This window comes from Erinaceus europaeus, chromosome 19 (genome assembly GCF_950295315.1).
Source record: "Erinaceus europaeus chromosome 19, mEriEur2.1, whole genome shotgun sequence".
Taxonomy (NCBI): domain Eukaryota; kingdom Metazoa; phylum Chordata; class Mammalia; order Eulipotyphla; family Erinaceidae; genus Erinaceus; species Erinaceus europaeus.
This window is the reverse complement of record NC_080180.1, coordinates 29326520-29353547: the sequence shown is the minus strand read 5'-3', so window position 1 is coordinate 29353547 and position 27028 is coordinate 29326520.

The window sequence follows — 27028 nt, the reverse complement described above, 5'->3', positions numbered from 1 at the left end:
TGTTAGTGACAATGTTTCTTGTTTTTTTTTTTCCTAGAACATTCACAATGTCAGATTGATGCCATATTTGTTGTGGATTAATTTCCACAAGATTAGTTTACAGGACCTTTTTGGGGACTCTTCAAAAATGTCCTGTATAGAGAATTTGTATTTTAATTTTGGAAACGATAAATTACCACATTAAATATTTGATTTATACCTTAAATACTCAGTTATCTTAGCAAATTAATTTTACCTTTATGAAAATTGTGTTGAAAACTCCTTTATTTAACTTTATATGGCAAGAATGTAGCTTCAAAGTTACACTTTTAACCTTAAAGTTAGTGTTTACCAAACTTGAAAGACACATAAACATGTAGTCTTTAACACACAAGAGGAGAAAAACTTTTGTTATGAAGACATATAATTTAAAACACAAATTTAGATCTGTACTGACTTAGTTGAACCATTTCTACTCATACAGTTTAAGACTAAGCGTTTCACATTTTTTCCAGGACTTAAAAAAAAAAAATCAAAAGAGAAAAAAAATAGGATTGTTTCTGGATGTCTCCAGAAGTCATGGTAGCATCCAGTATTTTTTTTTAAAAGTCAATTAAGTTTCAGAGTACTCTGAGCAAAATGGGTCCTACAAAAATTCAGTCATTCAACTGACTCACTCATAAAACAAAACTGAAAGCAGAGGGAGCAGAAAGAAAACTTAAGATATTCAGAGAGAATGAGGGGAAGAGAGAAGCGGTAAGGAGGTTTTATTTTTGGGCTCTGTGAACCAGATTTTTTAGATCCTGCTATGCCACATTATGAGTCCCAGAGGGTGTCCTACTCGAAAAAGGGCCTCAAAATCCCAGTTAGGCTGGTTCTTCAGGCACCCATTCCCAAAAATGGCTTCTCATAGAAGAAATAATCAAATCAGGAGGGTAGAACTAACCACATGTCTCCATTCTTGGGGACTTCCAAGGTTCTGGAAAAGGCTCTGCAAGTTAGAGTCTCCCTTTTCTGAGGGAGATATGGGAGGGAGCCCTGCACATCTCTCAAGCACTATGATCACAGTCAAGAGGAACCAAGGTGTGGCCCAGAGCAAAATGTGCCAGAGATATAAAACCTGTCTCATGACAAAAGAGTAGAGGGTTTGGGAAGCCTCTTCTTAAGGACGAAGGTCACCCATGGCAGAGGGGTCTCAGAAAAATAGTAAGAGGGAGAAAAAGAACTGCAGCACCTTCGTTAAACATGAGGCTGCAGAGGGCCAAGGCTGTATACTTATCTGGGGTGCCTTCATATGTCTGCCGCTTTTGTGGAGCTGGTGGCCCCATGTTCAGGCACCAGAATGCTGGGCTAACATTGTGGGTGTTTCTTCCCGTGCATGTGCTCTTTGGGTTGGAGAGAACTCGACCAGAGCCAACCTGGTCTTCTGCTTACTCAGTGATGTAGGAGAGAGACCAGGAACTCATGGTACAGTGGGAATGCAATGCCTTTATTGATCAGAGACAAAACATATATATATCTTTAACAGGAAGTAGCAAGTGGGAAAAGGAAATGGCTAGGAGAGAGGTTGGAGAAAAGGAAAGAGCCCAAAGTTAGAAAGCTTCCATAGCAACAGTTGCAAAGGTTTTAACCTGTGTCATTAAGTAATACCCTGCAGTCAGGGCAGGTCTCAGACAAAACAATGATTATGTAAATAGACCACAGTATCAGTGATAGAGCAGAGCAGGGGGGGCTGCCTGACAAGCATAGTGTCTCCTTCACCTCACTAATGCACCTTAAAGGAGGTATTGTTGGTTTTTGCTTTGATTTTTCTCAAAAACAGGAAAAGGACATTCTAACCCAGTATTTATTTTTACCCCTTTTTGGGGACATGAACAAAATATCATTGTAATCAGGGCCTTTGTTGAGTTATACAAATGTGAGGCTGGGAACAGTTGGAACTGATGTTTACAAAAAAGCCCTGTTATAAAGGAAGAAATGTAAGAGGAGAAGACTTTGAGACTGAAGAGGAAAAGGAGGGAAATGGATGAAGTTCAAATGCATAGACAACCTGTACTAAATGCTCTTCCCACCATGTATTCTCGTACCATAAGAGTATGGACACCACAGCACAGATTACATGCAGATATTTTCCTGACAGATCAGATGATAAGTGACAGGCATCAGATTCCAATTCCAGGTCATGTGCTATTCCAAAAGGAAGGGAGGAAGGACTAAGAGGAGGGATATAGTGTGGAAGTCTATCTTTCAAGATTGTATGTTTAGCCTATGGTTTGGAGACTGTACTTACTCCCCACTTCACCCCCATGGAAAAGGACAGATCACTCTAGCTTACTCTCCTGAGGTTAGACTCTGGTTTTAAGAAGGCATAGGGCTACCGGGTGCCTAAATAGCTCAGTTGGGAGAGCATTAGACTGAAGAAGGCATAGGGCCTCACACTGAAGTGACAAGAAGTTAAATAATGTGACTTGGGTATATCTTTACATAGAATGTTTAGGTAGCTATTTGCAGTGTTGGGGTGAGAGGGAGCTGAACAGATTAAGGGACCCAGGATCTCAGGGAAGAATCATGAAAGGTGTCTGGACTGACTAATGGGGCATCAGTCATCCTTTAACCCCTCAAACTCTGATCCATAAGTGTCTTCTGGAAACAGACATTCAAGATCCCATTGGGATGTCTCACACTCCAGTAGAGAAACAGGAACCCTCTTGCACTGTCCATGAAAGTCATACATGCACACACACATGCACACATACATGCACACACACATGCGCTCGTGCACACACACACACATACACACACACACACACAGAGTTACTATTTTATTTCTGGAAAGTTAAAATACAGAAACTATTTGATGGATCAAAATTAGTTATTACTTGTTGGATTCAATTGACTATACCAAATGTGTACATGATTTGTAACTGTGCATAGAATTTGAATAATTGCAGTGAATAGTTCATTTCCTAGTGGATATATTGGGAAATAATAATTATTTTAACAATATTTAGAATGATTCTGTTTTTCTGTTCATGTAGCTTTTGTGGTATAAATATGCTGAAATTTTAATCTTACAATGATCTTTGCAACTACTCCCATTTAAAAGACAAGGAAACTGATGTTCAAAGACATTGAATAATTTCCCTCAGCTATAATGTGAAACTAGTGGTGGTACCAAAATGGAAACAGATCATTCAATCTGTTGGACCCAAACAATGTCTTCTCAAAGGACTCTGTTAACTTTGACCTTGTCAGGTTTGTCTATGTCTCCTTCCTGGCATGCCATCCCAAGGGCTGGTTGCTATACTTCTAGAATCAAGTTCATTCAATGCCTGAGTGAATCAGCAACAAAAAAGGATTTATGTTGGGAAGTCCATTAGCCTGTGAAGACATAGGTCTTGCTGGTGCATACCCAGAACACATTCATGTCTACAAAGTATTAGCTATGAACCCTTGCTTTAAAATTAAAGTATGGTGAGTGAGGTCAACAGATCAGTAGACAAGTACCATTTAACAGATAGTCTACTGTAGTCATGGAGGCATTGCAATAGGTGTCTCAGTAGGTAGAGCATTGGACTTACACATGTGAGACACCAGATTTAATCTTCAGCAATACAAATGCCAAAGTGGAACAACATTCTAATTTGTCTCTTTCTACTTTTTATTATCTTTTCTGTTTTTATTAATTATATAAATAAATTAATATTTTAAACATGAAATATTGTTAAACTCACATTTCATATGAGAAATGGCCATACAATGCCTTGGAAAACAGGAGTGAAAGGTAAAATAGACAAGAAGACTTATTGTGTTTTTAGGAAGATGGAGGTGAAACAGTATATGTAAGTTTAAAGTTGACTGGTAATTTCAGAGGGATTTGGGCACAGGAAATTTCCTTATATACCTTTTAATTTTTTGGTATTATCTTTATTATTTGGTTAGAGACAGCTAGATATTGAGAGGGAAAGGGGTGATAGGAATATACAAAGAGATACACCTGAAGACCTGCTTCACCACTTGAAAATCTTTCTCCCTGCGGGTGGGGAATGGGGGCCAGAACCTAGTCCTTACTCCTTGTAACATGTGTGCTCAACCTGTTGATGCCTATATATCTAGTACTTGTATCTAGGAGGTAAATAAGTGAAGGGGAGTGTGAATCCAATAAATGATGTGCCAGAGAGTATGGCACTGGATTGCTTGGTGTGGATTTGAAAATTTTGCTTCCTGGCTCTTGATATATCATGTCTAGGAATTAACTAGTCCTGGTAAGGGGACCTCATAGGCTTAGCCATGCTCCAGATATCAAAGCACAAAATAGCAGAACATTCAGTTGTTGTGTAACAGAGCTGATACTACATGATCATACTCTGAAACTGGACTGCTTTCTTTGTTTCAAACCCCTGCACCCCTAGGAGACCCTCATCTAGTTTTAGTTATCATACCCTCCTCTATTTAACTGTCTATTACTCCTACCGATGGTCCAGCATTCTGGGGGAGAGCAGTGGTTACTTGTAACTGCAATGCTGTAACCCTCTAATCATTGGACTAGCTGAACTCAAGACATCTCTCTTTGGTGTGTGTTTGGGTCCTAGGATATAACCATACTGACAAGTTTATTTGTGGCTTATACTCTCCTAAAAGACAGAGAGGGGTGAGCAAGAAAAAAAAATTCTCAGAGAAACAAGTCAATTGGGTCATAAGAACAAGGATCACCTTTCTTCCACCAGGCTGATTATTCACACTCAGAATTTTTATCCCTTCATTAGCATGGCAGGCACTGTCTACTGACAGGATAATTACATAGTTCTGGGTAATTAGAAAGTAAATATATGTTAAGAGGACACTACTGTTGAGATAAAAAGTGTCTATTAGAAAGATTTCTTGCATGACAAGCTCCACCTTCATCTTTCAACCCGAGAAGAATGTTTTTATTACTGTTGCTTGAGAAAAATCTCCCCTGTCCCTCCCTCCAGCTAAGATGCATTCAGATCCAGTTGCTGATCCCCTACTTGGCCCTACTCCTTGGCAATAGCCTTTCTGGTTGAATTGGAGATCTGAGTCTATTGTGGTAAATGTCTCTAGCATTAAGCCCTATACCTGTGAGGTTTGAATCTCTAGTGAAGGTCAGTTAAGCTGGGGAGAAATTCCTGATTTTCTGGAACTGCAGGAGATGTATGGGTAGAATCTCTCTCTCTCTCTGTCTCTCTCTCTCTCTCCTTTCTGTTGCTGCATGACTGTGTAATAATGAGGATCACCACTAGATTTCCTTACTGAAATATATGAAAGCAACTGAAGTAGAGTTGCCCCATAAAGTTGAAGGGTCAAAATTAGCTGAATGGACAAAGGCCAGTACAGACCTGGTCCCTGCAAGAGTTTGTTTTCAGTAGGTTGTGACAAGATCTCAAGTCTCTTCCACAGATTGGATATTAACCCAAATAAAAGGGAAAAAAAATAGGAATGGTGGATTCATCAGGCAATACCCATGACAAAACTAATAGAAAATAAATAAACTAAAATTAAATAAATAAATAAGCTGTTTTACTGGTCCACCATGAGCTGATAATTATTCTAAGGTCATAATAGCCAGCAGAACCAGAACTTGAAGACAGGCCATCTGACTGTCCTAGGTATAGATGAGGTCTTCTACTAGGGCATCTACTGCCCTCTCCCATCTCTGAAGCAGGCAAGACATCTGGTTCCCATAGCTCTGGCCCTGTATTTTCCCATCAACAGAACATAACAGAGCATTGGAGACTCACTGTCTTCCCCAGGAGCTCACTTTATGTAGATCCTCAAATCTCAGTTCACTGGCCTGAGTGATGTCACATATCTTTCCAAATGGAAACTGACACTGTATTCAGAAGTCTGGCCACCTGGTGACATCTCCTGAAATGGCATTAGTTGAGGAAATAGCAAAATGGATCCCTGGGCCAAGGAACATCAATTTATTTATTTTTTTAATATATCTTTGTTATTGTTGTTGTCCTTGTTTTTATTGTTGTTGTAGTTATTATTGTTGTTGATGTCATCATTGTTGCATAGGACAGAGAGAAATGGAGAGAGGAGGAGAAGACAGAGAGAGGGAGAGATAGACAGACACTGGCAGACCTGCTTCACCACCTGTTAAGCGACTCCCCTGCAGGTGGGGAGCCTGAGGCTCCAACCGGGATCCTCAGGATGGTCCTTATGTTTTGCATCACGTGCACTTAACCCACTATGCCACCACCCAATTCCCAAGGAACATCAATTTCTTGTTTAGGTATCTTAACTATGCATCCACAATAGATGTAACAGGATAAGTTGGGGTGTAAGCAATGAAATAAAGAGTCCCTAGACTCCAAGAAAGTTTTGGGGAACTGGGTACAGAGGTTTCAGTTCATTAAATCATAATTTTGAAGTGGAAGTTGTTAAGGAATACAAAGGAGAAAAAAACTATGAAGAGTTGGTGGGAAGTATCTTTTTTTCTATTTTATAATGTTTTAAGGGCTCTTTTTCAGGGCTTGCCAACTCTCTGCTAAAGCTCAGTCCAGGATTTAGAGCTTATCTCCAAAGGGGAATGTACTGTCCTTTTTTCAATGAACAACATCAAAAAAAATGTTTTCTGGAACTATTGGGTGGGATGGAAATACACTCTAGTTGGGATGAAGGTAGTCATAATTTTAGTGCTCCCCAATATTCATGATCAGTAAGGCATGGTTGATTTTTTTCATAAAAAATTATCTTTAATAAAATAAAATGTTAAGAAAAAATAAAAGAATATATGATGACTGGGTAATTTTGTTAGAAATGTTCACCCAACTAAAAGTTTTTATGTAGTTGGGCAGAGCTCAACTTGCTCTTTAAAAAATCCCTCAGGAGTTGGGTGGTAGCACAGTTAGTTAATCTCACCTGGTGCAAAGCACAAGGACCCGCATAAGGATCCTGGTTTGAGCCCCTGGCTCTCCACTTGCAGGGGAGTCACTCCACAGGTGATGAAGCAGATCTGCAGGTGTCTATCTTTCTCTCTCTCTCTGACTTCCCCTCCTCTCTCCATTTCTCTCTGTCCTATCCAACAATGACGACATCAATAACAACAACAATAATAACTACAACAACAATAAAAAAAACAAGGGCAACAAAAGGTAAATAAATAAATAAATAATTAAAAAATCCCTCAGTTACCATAAAGTGCATTCCTTGTTCTGGCACCATAAATAAAGCATTTTCATAAAATAATAATATTTTTATATCACCAGGAATAGAAAAGGAAACACACCAGATGAAGGATGCTGGTAAGAATTATTCAATGTGGTTCTTTGGTTTCTTAGTATAGCAACACCCAGCCCCAGCACCAAGCTTACTGGATTAAAATGTACATCTCTCTGTGTGTATAAGTCTCACTTCCTGAATGTATGCATATATATATCCTATTTAAAATATTAAAATAAAATATGTCTTTCCACAGAATATAGACATTAATTCTGTTTCCAAGAGATTTGTCAAATCAGTGGCCTGTGTTTGCATTAGAATTTCTTTAGTTACACTGTGCAGAATATAAATTACCATGTTGTCAGCTCCAGATGAAAATCACAAAATTTTCAGCAGTGTGGCTTCCAGTGATTTAAATGAGCTTTATGTTCTGTGTCCAGGTAATGTCTGTAGGTAACTGGTTTGTTCTGGAAACAGTTAAACTTTCAGTGAAAAGGAAAATCATAGAAAGATATGTAATGCTGAGAATTTCCTCTTGCCCTACCCCCCTCTTTAAAATAATATTTTCTTCACTTTTTCCACCCACAATATTACACACATTTTTGTTTTGAATTATTTGGTAGAATTATGTACTACTTTTCAGCCAGATTTTGTTGGGCTGAGATTCCCAGGTGGGAGACAGAGATGACCAGGGACTCATGGCCGAGTGGTACAAAGTTCAGTCTTTATTCATGTGGAACTCAGCACAATCTAAGCTATCTCTAATCACAATCTTGAGATGGAAGAGTCAGGTCCAAAAAGAATGTACGTAGGATAGGGGGGCAGGGAGAAAGAAAAAGTGGGAACAAGTGAGGATTAAACCAATGTCTTGGAGGCAGGGGGGTGCTCAGGCAACAGTGGCTATTCAAATAGAATACAGTGTTAAGCAGGGGGGATCAAACCAATGAAACAGACGGGGTCTTAGAAGCAGAATCCAGAAGCATACCAACAATCCCCCCTTTCTTTTTAACTAATGGCCATAGTATCAGGAGTGTGGGGTGAACAGAAACCTATATTGTACAGGCATTTTCAAAAGAACTGGCACAAGACATGGAGGAACAAGTAAGAGCAGCAAGAACCAGTGTGATGCCAAGAGAAAGCCTGAGGGGGGTGTTTCTTGCTTCAAAGGGCAAGGCCTATCAGGCTAAAGGATGTTTCCTGCCTCTGTGAGCATCTCTTGCCTCTGGGGGTGCATTATGCCTCAAAGGGCATTTCCTGCCTCTGTGGGCAGGACCTAGCAAGGAGGGAGGGGTGTGGCCTATAGAGTCCCCAAGGCTGCTGGCTGCAAAGTCCATTGACTGCTGTGGTCAGTCTATGAAAAAACAGTGGCATGAAGGGAAGGAAGCTGCTGCAAAATTGTGTAAAGTGTCCAAAGGGTATACCAGCAAGTCCAATAGAAGTGTCAGTCCAAAGTAGGCCACTAGGGGAAGAAATGCCAGGGGATGAAATGCTGCACGTCTATCTCCATCAGGAAGGTCAGCCACTGGAATTCTGCTTTTTCTGTAGAGAGTGAGCTTTGGAGTCTGTGAATTTGTTTCTTTAGTTCATGGCAGGTCACGTCATTGGTTTCAGGAGGTGCGTTGTAGTCATGCCATCTTGTGAGTGATGTCACAGAGCAGAGGTCCAAATGGATTTTCAGAGATTCCATTTGAGCAGTTGTTTTTTCAGGTGAAGACTTTACAGCTGTAATTTACATATTGTGAAACAAAACTTGTAGCAAAAATTATAGAAGTTTACTATAATTGATAACTCTATTATAATTGGAAGTCTTTTCTAGTATGATTTTCAGGTTGTTTAAACAGTTTAAACTCAATAAAATGTGGAAAGGTAAACAGAAGAACCATGGTTAGAAGCCCCAGGCATGAGAATCATTAACATAACCATTGTGTAATCTGCCCCGCCCATACTCATAGAGTTTTCAGGATTAAACATTTCTAAGATGTAAAAAATCAAAAGAGATGGAGGCAGAGCTAAGATGGCAGCTGGAAAGTAGCAGCACCCATGGGCTCTGACAATCACTGCTAGAAAGCCTTGAAATCCTAGCCTTCACAAGGAAAAGCAAGGAGGCATCCTAAACGTGGACCAAGGAGGTGACTATAATTCAATTTGGGTTAAAAATTAGAGCAAAAAGAAAGGAAACTTCTTGATTATTTCTCTCAGCCCCTCCTCCCCATAACCAGACCCCGGGGGTAGGGAGCTACTGCTAGCAGGCTCCCCTTTGAGCTCCTTTCTTTACCAAGATGCCTGGCCCACTGGGATGACATTAAATGCTGCTTCCAAATTTCTGGGCTACTTTTGTTTTTCCTCTGAGTAAGGGACTTAGACCCATTTGGAGTGACAATTAGCTAATCAAGCAAGCCTCACCGAGCCTGGGAAAGACGGCTAGAAAGTTTTTTTTTTTTTTTTTTCATTTTTCTTGTTTATTTTGTATTGTGTTTTCTTTCCCAATCAGTTATCTAGACTCAATGTGCATAGGCTGACTGGGAGTTATCCAAGCTGCAGTCCCACTGCTTGGGCTTTTTACTCTGTTCTATTTTACAAATACTATTATATATACACGCATATCCCTTCCAACCCCCTCCCTCAGGTTACCAAAATTAACTCTTAGTATACTTTCCATTGCTGGGAGACAAGAATTATCACCCACTGTGAAAGAAACTTGTCTCACTTTTCATACCTCCTCTATACACTATCGCCCTTCTCCCACCTCCAAGCCAATTAAAAAAAAAAAAAACTCTCCTTTAACTGCTTTTTTCTGTTTCCTTCTTTTCTTTCTTTATTCTCTCTTTTTTCCCCCTGTCTTCCTTCTCCCATCCTCCTCCCTCTGCCTTCTGAATTCACTGATACTTATTTGTGAACTATTTCAGGGGAGAAGTCTGACTCAGAGCAGACTCTCTTTGTGTGTGTGTCTGCTCTACTTCCCCTTCCCCTCTTGCTAACCCTAGAATTTACAGTGGACATTAGATTTGCATAATTGTCTATACCTGCTATCCCTTTTTTCCTTTCTCTTTCTTTTTAATTTAGATTTGGTTGCTTTTTTTCTTGAACTGGAGACATTGTGGGACTAACTGGTATTGGTTAAACTGCTTCAGTCATTGCTTTAGTTACTATTGTAATTTCTGAGGGTGGTGATTCCATTTGTCATAAAGTATAGTGTGGCTTGTACATAAAGCAAAACAACTGAGGAACAACAGAACATAAAAGTAAAAAAAACATTAAAAATGGGTAGATCAAGAGGAAATAAAACTGCTAATACAATGAATGAAGACCAGATCCTAGAAGAAACTACAAGTCAGCCAGAAGTAACCATATAGATAAGAAAAGCATGCAAAAAATAATAAAATTATTAATCACAGAAATGAAAACAACTTTGGAGGAAAGGAAAAGCAGTATTAGGGAAACAACAGATGAGACCCTCAAGGAAAATACTAACTAAATTGAGGCAATTAGAGAACTAAAAGCTGAAATAGCAGTAATGAAGAAAGCAGCCAAGAGAAGAGAAAGCAGACTTGCAGAAGCAGAAAACAGAATTAGCCAGACAGAGGATGAGCTAGAGAAAACTAAAAAAGAGGTTAAAGAGCTCAAAAAGAGATTGAGAGACACTAAAAAAAACAACAGAGACATATGGGATGATCTCAAATGAAGTAACATTTGTATAATTTGCATGCCAGAGGAAGAAAGAGAGGAAGGGGAAGGAAACATTCTAGAGGAAATTATAGAAGGAAACTTCCCAGACATGAACAACAGAAAGGACATTAAGATCCAAGAGGCTCAGAGTCCCAAATAGAATTAACTCAGACATGAAGACACCAAGACACATCATAGTCACAATGAGAATAAGTAAGGATAAAGAAAGGATCCTAAAGGCTGCAAGATAGAAACAAAAAGTCACATACAGGGGAAAACCGATAAGACTATCAGCAGACTTCTCCACCAAAAATCTAAAGGCCAGAAGAGAATAGCTAGATATCTATCGAGCCATGAATGAAAAAGGGTTTCAACCAAGGATAGTATATCCTGCTAGAATTTCATTCAAACTAGATGGAGTCATCAAAAACTTTTCAGAAAAACAACAGTTAAAGGAAGCAACCATCACCAAACCAGCCCTGAAAGACCTTCTGAAAGACATCTTATAAACATGAACATCACTATAATACTTGCAATATATCAAATGAAAACTTGTTGAACAATGGCAGTACAACACATTAATTCCATAATATCAGTAAATGTCAATGGCTTAAACTCACCCATCAAAAGGCACAGAGTGGGAGGATGGATCAGAAAACATAACCCAACCATTTGCTGCTTGCACATATGTTGTCAATCTGTCACAAGATAAACACAGACGTAAAGTGAAAGGATGGAAAACTATCCTACAGGCTAATGGACTATAAAAAAGGCAGGAACAGCTATTCTCATCTATGAATAATATACTTTAAATTAAATAAAGTAATACAAGATAGGCAAGGTCATTACATAATGATTAAAGGATCAATCAGCCAAAAAGACTTAACAATTATTGACATCTATGCACCCAATGAGGGACCACCTAAATACATCAAGCACCTTCTCAAAGAACTTCAAAAATGCATCAATAGAAATACAATAATAGTGTGATACTTTAACACCCCACTGTCACCCTTACACAGATCAACAAAACACAGAATCAACAAAGAAACAAGAGAATTTAAAAAGAGATGGATAAACTAGACCTCTCGGACATTTACAGAGCTCTTCACCCCCAAAATTGGAATACACCTTCTTTTCAAATCCACATAACACATACTCAAGGATAGACCACATGATAGGCCACAAAGACAGCATCAATAAATCACCCCAAGTATCTTCTCAGACCACAGTGGAGTAAAACCAACATTTAACAACAAACAGACAATTATTAAAAGTCACAGAATTTGGAAACTAAACAACATGCTCCTTAAGAACAACTGGGTCAGAGAGACACTCAAAGAGGAAAAACAAATGTTCCTGGAAACAAATGAAAATGAAGACACAAGCTATCAAAGTATTTGGGACACAGCTAAAGCAGTGCCGAGAGGGAAACTCTTAGCCACACAATCACATATTAAACAACAAGAAAAAACCCAAATAAACCACCTTACAGCACACCTTAAGGACTTAGAGGAAGAGGAACAAAGGAACCCTAAAACAACCAGAGGAAATAAATAACTAAAATTAGAGCAGAAATGAAAATCGAAAATAAAAGAACCATACAGAAGATCAATAAAGTCAAATGTTGGTTCTTTGAAAAATTAAACAAGATTGAAAAACCCCTAGCCAGATTCACTAAACAAAAAAGGCAGAAAACTCAAATCCATAGAATTGTAAATGATAGAGGAGATATCACAACAGACAGCACAGAAATCCAGAAAATCATGTGAAACTTCTATGAAGAACTATACGCCACCAAGCTAGAAAATCTGGAAGAAATGGAAAAATTCTTAGAAGCATATGCCCTTCCAAAACTGAACCAAGAAAAACTAGAAAACCTAAATACACCAATCACAGACAAAGAAATTGAACTGTTATTAAGAATCTCCCCAACAACAAAAGTCCTGGACCAGATGGCTTCAAAAATGAATTCTACAAAACCTTCAGGAAACAGTTAATACCCATACTCCTAAAGCTTTTTAATAAGATTGAAAAAAAACAGGGACACTCCCTTTCACCTTCTATGAAGCCAACATCACTCTGATACCAAAAGCAGATAGAGATACAACAAAAAACGAAAAGTACAGACCAATATCTCTGATGAATATAGATGCCAAAATATTAAACAAGATCTTGGCCAACTGGATACAACAACATATCAAAAAGATTGTTCATAATGAACAAGTGGGATTCATCCCAGGAATGCAAGGCTGGTTCAACATATGTAAGTCTATCAATGTCATTCACCACATCTATAAAAGCAAAGCCCAAAACCACATGATTATCTCAATAGATGCAGAGAAAGCCTTTGACAAAATCCAACACCCATTCATGCTCAAAACTCTACAAAAAAAGGGGATATATGGGCAATTCCTCAAGATAGTGGAATCCACCTATAGCAAACCTACAGCCAACATCATTCTCAATGGACAGAAACTGAAAGCATTTCCCCTCAGATCAGGGACTAGACAGGGCTGTCCACTGTCACCATTACTTTTCAACAAAGTATTGGAAGTTCTTGCCATAGCAATCAGGCAAGAGAAAGAAATCAAAGGAATACAGATGGGAAGGGAAGAAGTCAAGCTATCACTATTTGCAGATGATATGATAGTATACATAGAAAAACCTAAAGAATCCAGAAGAAAACTACTGGAAGATATTAGGCAATATAGCAAGATGTCAGGCTACAAAATCAATGTACAAAAATCAGTGGCATTTCTTTATGAAAACACTAAATCTGAAGAAGACATCCAGAAATCACTCCCATTCACTGGTGCAATAAAATCAATAAAATACCTATAAGTAAAGCTGACCAAAAGAGTGAAAGACTTGTATACGGAAAACTATGAGTCACTATTCAAGGAAATAGGAACTGATACCAAGAAATGGAAAGACATCCCATGTTCATGAATTTGAAGAATAAATATCATCAAAATGAATATTCTCCTGAATACAAATTTACAAATTCTCCTGAATACAAATTTACAAATTTAATGCAATACCCATAAAAGTTCCACCAAGCTTCTTTAAGAGAATAGAAAGAAACTACAATCATTTATCTGGAACCAGAAAACACCTAGAATTGCCAAAAGAATCTTGAGGAAAAGAAACAGAAATGGAGGCATTCCCAGATTCAAACTCTATTATAAGGCCAACATCATTAAAACAGCCTGGTATTGGCAAAAAATATCACACAGACCAGTGGAACAGAATTGAAAGCCCATATCTAAACCCCCAGACCTATGGACATGTAATCTTTGATAAGGGGGCCCAAAGTATTAAATGGAAGAAGGAGGCTCTCTTCACTAAATGGTGCTGGGAAAAAGGGTTATAACATGCAGAAGAATGAAACTGAACCACCTTATCTCACCAGAAACAAAAATCAACTCCAAATGGATCAAAGACCTGGATCAAAGACCTGGATGTCAGACCAGCAACTATCAAATACCTAGAGGAAACCATTGGTGAAACACTTTCCCTCCTAATCCTCAAGGACATCTTTGATGAAACAAATCCAATTGCAAGGAAGACTAAAGCAGAAACAAATCAATGGGACTACATCAAATTGAAAAGCTTCTGCACAGTCAAAGAAACTATTAAACAAAGAGACCCCTCACAGAATGGGAGAAGATCTTCACATGCCATACATCAGACAAGAGACTAATCACCAAAATATACAAAGAACTCAGCAAACATAGCACCAACAAAGCAAATGACCCCATCCAAAAATGGGCAGAGGATATGAAAAAGACATTCACTTCAGAGGAGATCCAAAAGGCTAACAAACATATGAAAAACTGTCCCAGGTAGCTGATTGTTAGATAAATGCAAATAAAGACAACACTTAGATACCACCTCACTCCTGTGAGAATGGCATACATCAAAAAGGACAGCAGCAACAAATGCTGGAGAGGTTGTGGGGACAGAGGAACACTTTTACATTGCTGGTGGGAATGTAAATTGCTCCAGCCTCTGTGGAGAGCAGTCTGGAGAACTCTCTCAAGGCTAGACATAGACCTTCCATATGACCCCGTAATTCTTCTCCTGGGATATACCCCAAGGATTCCATAATGTCCAACCAAAAAGAGGTGTGTACTCCTATGTTCATAGCAGCACAATTCATAATAGGTAAAACCTGGATGCAACCCAGGTGCCCAACAGCAGATGAGTGGCTGAGAAAGCTGTGGTACATATACACAATGGAATACTATGCAGCTATTAAGAACAATAAGCCCACCTTATCTGACCCATCTTGGACAGAGCTAGAAGGAATTAAGTTAAGTATGCTAAGTCAGAAAGATAAAGATGAGTATGGGCTGATCCCACTCATCAACAGAAGTTGAGAAAGAAGAATAGAAGCGAAACTAAAAGCAGGATCTGATTAACTCAAGAGCAGGGCACCAATGTAAAAACACTGTGGTGAAGGGGAGGGTGTCCATTGGGCTTCTCAGCATGGCGGGGGTTAGGGGGACAGGGGTGGCTGGTCGGGATTGGACACAGTCTTTTGGTGGTGGGAGTGGTGTTTATGTACAATCCTATTAAAGTGTAAACATATAAACCACTAATTAAAATGAGAGGCAAAAAATTAATCATATGTCTAGAACGTCTTCAAACACAGAAGAGTCTTTTTAGTACATGGGCTGTCTTTGATGTCTCTCCCAAAAGCCTAGACCAGGGAGAACAGAAGCAACCAGTAGCACAGCTATATACAAGATGCTGGGTATTATACCCCAAACGCTAACAAAGGGACTTTCCAAAGTTAACCCTATCACCAATTGTCTTCTTGAACCCTAAGACAACAGGAACCTCGTATTTCCACTATAGAGCCTATATTTCCCCCAGTCCTGGAACCTTAGGGTGGGGCACACTTTTCTGCATGCTGCCCTCAATTTAAATGAAATAATATTGCATCCATGGATCGCAACCTAATCAACGCAACGAGTGCCACCCCGGCATGCTTCACTTCAGACTGTGACCAGAGACTTCAGGTGTGGAATGACAGCCCTTCAGCCTCATCACTCAGGTAAGACCTTTCCTTTCATAGTATTCTCTAATTCCATTCCTGGTGTTGCACTCCTCAATAAAGTCCCCAAAACTAGATATAGTCCAGGTACCCTGAGATAGAGCATAGGTTCTCACGTGCCCATAAACTAGGGGAGAAATATATATCTGAAAGCAGAAGTACACAAGAGCATGCAGGGAATACCCCCCAACATTTCATCTGCATGATTCCAGTCTTTAGGTCCATGATTGTTCAACAATAGGTTTGGCTTTGTATGTTAACTCTCTTTTCAGCCACCAGGTTCCAGATGCCAGCAAGATGTTAACCACACTTACCTGGACAGAGGACCCTATCAATTTGTACTGGAGCTCAGCTTCCTCAGAGCCCCACCCTACTAGGGAAAGAGAGAGGTAGACTGGGAGTATGGATCAACAAATCAACACCCATGTTCAGCGGGGAAGCAATTACAGAAGCCAGACCTCCCACCCTCTGCAACCCACAATGACCCTGGATCCATACTCCCAGAGAGATAGAGAATGGGAAGGCTATCAGGGGAGGGGATGGGATATGGAGATTGGGTTATGGGAATTGTGCAGAATTGTCCCCCTCTTATTCTATGGTTTTGTTAATGTCTCCTTTCTTAAATAAAAAAAAATTAAAAAAAGAAAAAAATCAAAATAGAAAAAAAAATAAAATTTGGACTGTTTTTGGATTTCTCTAGAAATGGCTGTGTCTAGCTATTATTTTTCTTTTAAAGTCCATGTCATACAAAAATTTAGTCATTTAAATCACTCTTTTATGAAATGCGACTGAAAGCAGAAAGCAAACTTAAGACATTCAGAGAGAACATCAAGGGGGGAATCGAGATAAAAGCCATTGGCATTTTGCTTCTTTAACCTTGAACTAGATGTCCAGATCTCACCATGTAGTATCATGAGTCCCAGGAGGGCGTCCTACTCCAAAAAGCTCCTCGCAATTCCATTTAGGGTGCTTCTGACGACTTCTGCTGGATTGCTGCAGGCATCCATTTTTAAAAACATCTTCCCATCGAAGAAATAATCTAATCAGGAGGGTAGAACTAACCACATGTCTCCATTACTGGGGACTGCCAGGGTAATGGAGAATGCTCCCCAAGCCAGAGCAGTGCCTCTCCATGGGAAACACGGGAGAGGAAGTCCAGAAAGTCCCAAGAGAAATCTCTTCACATTTCCGAAGCTCTATGATCAAGGTCATAAGGAACCAAAGTTTCCTGGCCAGGGAACCATTGTGTGGCCCAGAGTGAAACTGCGGTAGCAGCAGTGGAACCCGCATTCTCATGGACTCCATGGCCTGCAGCTGCCTTCAGGTCAGGAGGCAGCTCCAGCAGCAGCGCCAAATGCTGGGAGGGAAAAGATGCGGAGAGCGAGAAAGTGGCAGGACCGCATGCCGCACCCGCCTCAACAACTGCAGCCTATAGTGGATAGGTAGCCAAACGGCTTTATTTATCTAGTGGATGGGTGGGTTAGGTCCCACGTTGGTGCCTGTCCCTGTTCAGGTGCCACTTTGCCATATTAGCTTCATGGGTGGGAGACAGAGACTACCAGAGACTCATGGCTGATCTGAGAACACAGTTCAATATTTATTCATGAGCGGGGATGCATTTCAACAAACTAATCTAATCTAATCACAACCCAGTTCTGTCCTGCATCTCTCTCCTTCACGGAAGAATCAGGAACAAAGGAAGTAAGTATGATAGGGGGGAAGGAGAAGGAAAAAGTGTGAACCAGTGAGGACTAAACCAAATGTCCTGGAGGCAGGAGGGGGGAGGGAAGACCAAACTAATATCCCGGAGGCAGGCGGGGGGAGGGAAGACCAAACTTATATCCTGGAGGCAGGCAGCTGCCCAGCCAACAGTGGACATGCAAACAGAAAACATCACAAGCAACACAAGCAAACCCAATGTGATGATAAAAACAGAAGGTTTCACAAGCAGAATCCAGAAGCATACCAAAAAGATTTGATGGATTTTTCCTGTTTTTATTGAGAACTAATTGACATATGTCATTTTATATTGCTAATGTTTATAGAATGATTCTATTTACTTATAGTGTAAATGATTACCATATTTAGTTCAGCTTATATTCACAACCACATATGGATACAAGAAATTAAAAAAATAATAATAATTTCCCTGATAATGAGAACACTAAGGGACAAAAAATAATTATATAGATTACCTTAAAGGGGAAGTCTTAGAAGATTTACAGCAGTCTCACACACTCCAAGTTTCCAGCACGAGGGTTTTGTTCTTTCTCAAAATGTTGTACATAAAACTTAAATTATTAGAAGGTGCCAGATATCTTTCCAGGAACCTTAAATATATGATGTCAATTTTTCAAAGAGCAACTCCATGATCTGGAGTATTATGACGTCTCCTTTAGATATTGGGAAATGTAAATATAGGAAAGATAGGAAAGTTGCTTAGTGAAAATGTGAAGGAAACTACTGGTCTGAACTTGCACCTTTATGCTGTGTTGATATATTTGATGGCTCTGAAGGCAGCAAAGACTTTTTGCTCAGGGATCCAGGGTGGGAAACACCCAGTACTGATGTCTGTTTGTTTTTGAAGGATTGATTGAGGTCATTTTCAGTGAATTTGCAAACAACTCACCTATTTAGTATGTGGATTTTGAAGTGAACTAGAATGATTGAGTCATTTCCTGATTTCCTCATTCCCATTGAATTTGTTCAACACATTTTATTTTTAAAGATTAATTTGTTTATGAGAGAGAATGAGAAAGGAAAGGAGTAGAAGGGAGGGAGAGAGAAGGAGAGATAGATGATATGTAGGTGATAGATGAAAGATAGATACATAGATAGATGACAGATGATAGACAGACAGATGATAGATAGATAGATAGATAGATAGATAGAAAGATAGATAGATAGATAGATAGATAGATAGATAGATAGATAGATAAAACCAGAGCATCACTCTGGAAAATGCAATTCTGAGGGATGAATTTGGGACCTTATGCTTAGTCCAGTAAGTCACCTCCCAGGCCACTCTTCAACAAATCTTACAATATGGCCCCCTCAGTATCATCTATACAGTAAGAATTGTAGTGACCTCTCATTAGTTTGCTTGCTCATTGTATACTTAAAGACAGAGGATGTGATAGATGGTTAATGGGGCACTTCTAAAGTGAGGTGGTTCTTTTTAGTTTAAAACATTTCCCAGTTTTGTGACTTCTTATCTGAAGTCCACTAAAGGCTAGTATAGACTGACTTTGGAATGGAGCAGAAGGAGGCCAGGAAGACCATTTGACCATATCAAAGGTATGCTGTGGTATCTGGACTGTAGATAACACTTCTGGGCCAGATTAAAGGGATGAGTCAGCTCTACAAATGGTAGAGTGTGCAAACAATGAGCATTCTGATTTCCAGAATGACAGATTTATATCTGATTGTAAGATGCTTTGTTATTTTCTCATAATAATTTAAAGGTGAAAAATAAACATCTATGGTTGTTTTTACAAAACTATAATATTTATCTCTGCTCACTTTCCTTTTGGAAATGTTCAGTTCAACAAGATGGAAGTCCAATGGATCTGACGAAATTTAACTCAGATTTCAGTCATTCTCCAGATTATATTTCTCCCCACAAATTACATGCATACTGGAGCCATTTCTGTTAAATAATTTTCATGAAAATACACAAAATTTGTGTTGTGGTTGAGTAAACATAAGAAAATTTCCTGTGTTTCTTTTCAGTGTACATTATATCCTTTGTTAGATTTAGCCCAGTTGTTTTCTAAATAATAGCAGTAGCGATAGTGATCAAAATATGTTGCTTTTATTTTCTCATTTAACAGCAGGACTAGATTGAGTTGCCACCACATGAGACTAAATGGATCTGGGCAATCCTTAAACAGATAAATGTTAGTTTTTTTTTCCTGCTATTGACACACACAAAAAAGGCTTTAGAATTAGTGAACTGGCAAGGCAATGACTCCTCCTAGGTGTCTCTTCATACACATACTTTCCTGTTTATCATAATTGAGTTTGATTTTTAATTTATCCTGTTGTTTCTCAGATAAAAGGCTGCACTTCCCAGAGTCCATTCTGATTTATTACATTCTATGCAATGTGATGAAAGGAGATGTCTTGTGTGAGAAATTCAAGGAGCCTCCTTAGAAAGGAGAAAAAGTACCTTTTTTCCCTTTCTCTGTCTTGCTTCTTGGTTCAAGAAGAAGAAAGAGCTCTACCATTCTTTTAGTAGATAGAGAGATAGCTGTTCCTCAGTGACTATTGATCTGTCATAGTACCCCCCCCACACACACACACACTGCTATTTTTGGAGAATATATTTTATTTGGATTTCTTTGCTCCTGCCCAATTCAACCAATTGCAATGGAGTTATTTTTCTCTGTAATTTAAGAAAGAAGACAGCAAAGGGGGGCAGGCAGTGATGCACCTGGTTAAATGTTCACATTACAATGCAAAAGGGTCCAGGTTCAAGCCTCTAGTACCCACCTGCAGGAAGAAAGCTTCAATAATGGTGAACCAGGAGTCTCTCTGTTTCTCCTCATCTCTAACTCCCCTCCCCTCTCAATGTCTCTCTGTCTCTATCCTATAATAATTAATATATTAAAATATATAAACAAAGTTTTAAAAAAACAAAAAATAAAGACAGAGGAGATTCCAAGACAGAAGGAGAGACATCATATACCATGCATATGGGTATGGAGAGTGGATCTTATCATAGTGAAGTGTGCACTTTACCCTGTGAGCTACCTCTTGGACCCAGGATGCATTTTATTAAAGAGAGAAACAAACCTCTGTCATGAGGTGCTCTCACTTTTGTATCAGTTTGTATGAGCTAAATCCAAATTTCAAGTGTCCCTTACTAAGATATTAACTTCTGAGTTTCAATTTTCTTAATTATAAGAGTCACAGATTTTAATTCATATATATATATATTTTTCCCAGAGCACTTATGGCTTACAGCAGTGTGGGTTACTGAACCTGGGACTTGAGAGCCTCAGGCATGAAATTCTCTTTGCATAAACGTTATGCTATACCCCTACCCTCTTTCTTATAAATTTTGACTTTCATTGACAGTTGAACACTTATTTATATTTTAGAAAATATTATATTATTACTTATTAGTGAGAGAAAGACAGAGAGAGAGACAGAGAGAGAGAGAGAGAGAGAGAGAGAGAGAGAGAGAAAGAGATTCTGGCATATGTGATACCAGGGATAGAAACTGGGATGTTATGCATGAGAGGCCCAGACCTTTATACACTGTGCCACCCTGGGCCACAAGTAATTGAACACTTAGATATCTAGTAAACATATAGTGCATCATACAGTACTCACTCTGTTCTCTCCTTCAATATATTCAGTGTGCATGATCCCAAGTAGTTTGGCGTAAGCTCAGCAATGGTACATCCACGAATATAGATGTTACAATATTCAAGGATCCATTTCAGGCCCTCAAAGACTCATTGTAGGTGGATATGGAGGTTAAGTTCCTCATCTTCACCTATAGGGGAAGACTTCACAAGTAGTGAAGCAGTGCTACAGGTATCTGTCTTTATCCATCCCTCTCTACCCACCTTCCATCTCAATTTCTTTCTGTCTCTATGCAATAAATAAATAAATAAATAAATAAATAATCAAACTATTAGATAACACATACACAGAAATCAAGAAATTATTTCTAAGAATGTGACAAAAATACAATGTAGTTCAATTTTCTTTGATATAAAATAAACTTCTAGCTTCTCAGTTGAAGAGGTTTAGTTTTTATATAGGGATAAAGCTAGAAACTATAGTGATTTTTTAAATTTTTTCTCTTCTCTTCTTCCTTCTTTTGGTCCCTGCTGGGGTTTCACCATTCTGGCCTAATACACACACACACACACACACACACACACACACACACACACACACACACATGAAAAAGAAAAAAAGAAAGAGGGAGATAGAGCACCAAAAATTCCCTCAGTACCTTGGGGGCTGAGAATGAAGCCTGGATCATGGGTATGGCAAACAGGTTTGCTTCCATGGTAGTTATCTCACTGAATTGCTGTAACCCTTCTTCACAGTTGTTTTGATTACTGAAGAAATACAAAGCTTTTTGAATTTCAATTTGATTAGCTAACTTGTTTATCTGAAGGGAGGCTTAATTGTTTTCTGGTAATCCTTCTGGTACCACCATTCTTAAATTTACATTGTCTTCACTTTTAAACACTCTTCTGAATTTACTTTTTCTTTTCTGGTTGATCTACTTCCCAGTTATATGTACTGATATATACTTCCAAGCCTTTCCTTTTTAAATTCTTTCTTAATCTTTGTATTTATTTTATTATTGGATAGAGACAGAGAGAAAATGAGAGGAGAGATAAAGGGAAAGAGACAGAGATACACCTGCAGCTCTGTTTCACAATTCTTGAAGTTTTCCCCCTGAAAGTGGGGATCAAGGGCTTGAGTCTGGGTCTTTGCATACTGTACTGTACCTGTTTGACAGGTATGTCACTGCCTGCCCTCCTTCACTCCTGCCCCCCACCCCCTTTTATACTCTCCATCTTCTCACATTGCCTTTTAATTAAGCTTGTAGTTTCTCCATTTAGGATTTCTTTGATCTTAATTTCTCCTCAGCACCTTCTGTGCTGTACCACTCAGCTCATTTACATATATAATTCCTTTTAATTCAGGCATATTAGTATTATCTACACATAATCTCATCTGATAACCCTACTTGGAAGCTGAGATGCTGTTGTTATCCTCATCTTAGATTTCATACATCTGCTGAGGAACTGAGAGAAGTATAAAATTACACAAGCTATTCTTGGTGGGTTTGGGCAGAAATTTGTCTTCAGATTTCTAGACCCATTTTTAAATTGTGTACCATAGTTTCCTCCCAAGATTTGAAAGCCACTCATGTCAGCTGCCAATCAATCAGATTTCACAATTCTATTATGATTGCAGCTGCCTCCTCTAGACAAAGATTCATTCTAACCCACATATATTCTTGAGGATGAATGATTGGCCACATTTCATATTCAACCAACATTTTTGTACTTTCCAAATTCATTCTTCTACACTATCTTATTTGATATTCATGGTATTTCTGTAAGGTAGGTGAGGCAACCATTTATTTTTCTCTGTTCCCCATATGAAACAAGGAGCAATGTAAAATGTAAGTGTATGTTGGGGCACGAGTGTAATTGCCATATGACTGACATTAGCATGAAGAGCATACAAGGGAACTGATCAAACCTGCCCAGGACTGTGAGTATATTGGAAGCTATGTATCTGAGTGTCTGTGGGAATGCCTGTCTCTGTTCTGCTGCCCTTGCCTGATTGCCTTCTCCCTGGGGCCCATCATGTCACTTCCGATGGGAACTGAACACACATACCTGAGCATTGGTAACTAAAAATTAAAGACTTGTGGCTCCCCGCCATCATGACTAGTCAATATTTGATCTTTGCCCCTTTGCATTGATTTTGCTGCCATGATTGTTATGTACCTAAATAACCTGAAATGTAATATTTGTTTAAATCTCAGCCAAAGTGAGAAGTTTTTTTTCACTTTTTTAAATTAAAATCAGTGTAATTTGGGTTCCCGGAAGATGGCGGACTGAGAAGCTGCTAGTGGCTTGAGCTCTGACAACATACTCTGGAAACGGTAGGATTTTCTGCCTTTAGTAGTCCAGTCAATAAGGGTCCTAGCGATAACACCAAGGAGGTGACTATAACTTAATATGGGTTAAAAAATAGAGTAGAAAAAAAGAGAAAAAAAATTCTTTTAAATTATTATCTCCAAAGTGTACCTCCTCCACCTTCCCCCCCATAGCCAGTCCCTGGGGATCAGCTCCTAGCAGGCTCCCCTTCTGAGCTTCTTTCTTTACCAGGATTCCCATCCCACCAGGGTGTATCATTCATTCTAAGTCTAGTCCCTTCTGAAACCTCCGGCACTTTTTTATTTGTAAGTAGCCAACCCCCCCCCCCCCGGCATAACTAATTAAATATTTTTTAAACTTTTTAAAAAATATTTATTTTATTTATTTATTCCCTTTTGTTGCCCTTGTTGTTTTATTGTTGTAGTTATTATTGTTGTTGTCATTGTTGTATAGGACAGAGAGAAATGGAGAGAGGAGGGGAAGACAGAGAGGAGGAGAGAAAGATAGACACCTGCAGACCTGCTTCACCGCCTGTGAAGCGACTCGCCTGCAGGTGGGGAGCCGGGGTTCGAACTGGGATTCTTATGCCAGTCCTTGTGCTTTGTGCCACCTGCGCTTAACCCACTGCGCTACAGCCTGACTCCCTAAACTTTTTAAATAAAAAACTCTTTCCTTCCACCTCTCTTTTAGTAGTGTTCTTTTTCTTATCTTTTTTTTTTCTCTCTCTTTCTTTTTTTTCTTTTTCTCATTCTTGTCACCCTTTCTTCCTTAATCCTACAGCTTCCAAAACCACAGGCCCCATCCCCCACACCACCAAACAGTGTGCTTTCACTGATACACGTTTGGGAATTATTTAGGGGAAGAATTCTGACTCAGAGTGGACTCTCACTGCGAGTATTTCTGCTCAACTTCCCTTCCTCCTTTAGCTACCCCTAGAATAAACAGTGGATAGTAGATTTGCATAACTCTCTATTTCAGCTATCCTTGTCAAGTCCTGAGGTTTTTTGTTTGTTTGTTTGCTTGTTTTTCTTTCTTAAAAATCAGCTGCAACTGCGCAAGTGGTTTGAGGTAATCTGGGACAGGGATTTTTTTGTACCCTGCTCTATTTTATTGTTAATATTATATAAAGGCATATATCTCTCCCCCCTTTAGATTGATCAGAATTAACTCTTAGGGTATCTTTCATTGCTAGGGTAGTGGGCATCTTATATATTGTGGCAGAAACTTGTCTTATTACTCCTACCTCCTCTACAGACTCTCCCATTCTTCCTCCTCCTATATAATTAAAAAAAATACAATTAAATTAAACTAAATTAAAAATAAAGTAATAAAAAAACTTTCTTTTCACTGCTCTTTAATTAAAGCTCTTGTTCTTATCTTTTCTCTTTTATTTCTTTTTTTTATGTTGTCATACACTTCTTCCTTCTTTCTTCTTTGTCATTCTGATTTTGGAATTATTGTGGAGAAGAAATCTGACTCAGAGTAGACTCTCTATGTGTCTATCTCTGCTCTACTTCCCTGTCCCTTCTTGCTACCCATAGAATATACAGTGGATAGTAAATTTGCATAAATGTCTATTCTTGAAATCCCTTCTTTCTTTTCTCTTTCTTCTTCACTGGGATTTGGTTACTATTTTTTCATGAGCTGGAGACATTGATTGGCTAACTGGTAATGATTAAACTGCTTCAATACTTGCTTCAGTTGCTATTGTAATTCCTAAGGTTGGTGAGTGCAATTGTCATAAAGATATTTGGTACAGTGTTGCTTGTACTCAAGACACAACAATTGAGGAAAAACAGAGCATAAAAATAAGAAACACATAAATAAAAAAATACTGATTATCTTGAGTCAATTAGAGAACTGAAAGTTGAAATAGCTGTAATGAAGAAAGAAGCTGAGACAAGGGAAAGCAGACTAACAGTAGCAGAAAACAGAATTAGTCAGACAGAGGATGAGTTAGAGAAAACTAATAAAGAGGTGAAAGAGCTCAAAAAGAGATTGAGATACATTGAAAACAACAACAGAGACATATGGGATGATCTCAAAAGAAGTAACATTCGTATAATTGGCCTGCCAGAGGAAGAAAGAGAGGAAGGGGAAGCAAACATTCTAGAGGAAATAATAGAAGAAAACTTCCCAGACCTGAATAACAGAAAGGACATCAAGATTCAAGAGGCCCAGAGAGTACCAAACAGAATCAACCCAGACCTGAAGACACCAAGACACATCATAGTCACAATGAGAAGAAGTAAGGATAAAGAAAGGATCCTAAAGGCTGCAAGAGAGAAACAAAAAGTCACATACAAGGGAAAACCCATAAGATTATCTGCAGATTTCTCCACTCAAACTCTAAAAGCCAGAAGAGAATGACAAGATATCTATCGAGCCCTGAATGAAAAAGGGTTTCAACCAAGGCTAATATATCCTGCTAGGCTTCCATTCAAACTAGATGTAGGGATCAAAACCTTCTTAGACAAAAAACAGTTAAAAGAGGCAACCATCACAAACCGGCCCTGAGAGATGTTCTAAAAGACCTCTTATAAACAAGAACTTCACTATAATACTTGCAATATATCAGAGCAAACAAAATTTTTTTTGAACAATGGCACTACAATACATTAAATCCATAATATCAATAAATGTCAATGGCTTAAACTTACCCATCAAAAGGCACAGAGTGGGGGTATGGATCAGAAAACAAAACCCAACCTATGCTGCTTGCAAGAATCCCATCTGTCACAACAAGATAAACACTGACTTAAAGTGAAAGGATGGAAAACTGTCACACAGGCTTATGGACCACAAAAAGTCAGGAACAGCCATTCTCATCTCAGACACAATAGATTTTAATTAAATAAAGTAATAAAAGTTAGGTAAGGACATTACATAATGATTAGAGGATCAATTAGCCAAGAAGACTTAATAATTATTAACATCTATGCACCCAATGAGGGACCATCTAAATACATGAAGCACTTACTGAAAGAATTTCAAAAATACATCAATAGTAATACAGTAATAGTGGGAGAGTTCAATACCCCACTCTCACACTTAGAAAGATAAGCAAAGCAGAAAACCAACAAAGATACAAGACAATTGAATGAAGAGATTGACAGACTAGACCTCTTGGATATTTTCAGAGTCCTTCACCCCAAAAAACTGGAATACACCTTCCTTTCAAATCCACATAACACATACTCAAGGATAGACCAAATGTTAGGCCAGAAAGACAGCATCAATCAATTCAAGAGCATCGAAGTCATCCCAAGTTTCTTCTCAGACCACAGAACAGTAAAACTAACATTTAACAACAAACAGAAAATTATTAAAAGTCATAGAATTTGGAGACTAAACAACATACTCCTTAAGAAGCACTGGGTCAGAGATTCACTCATGCAGGAAATTCAAATGTTCCTGGAAACAAATGAAAATGAAGACACAACCTATGAAAATATTTGGGAGACACCTAAAACAGTACTGA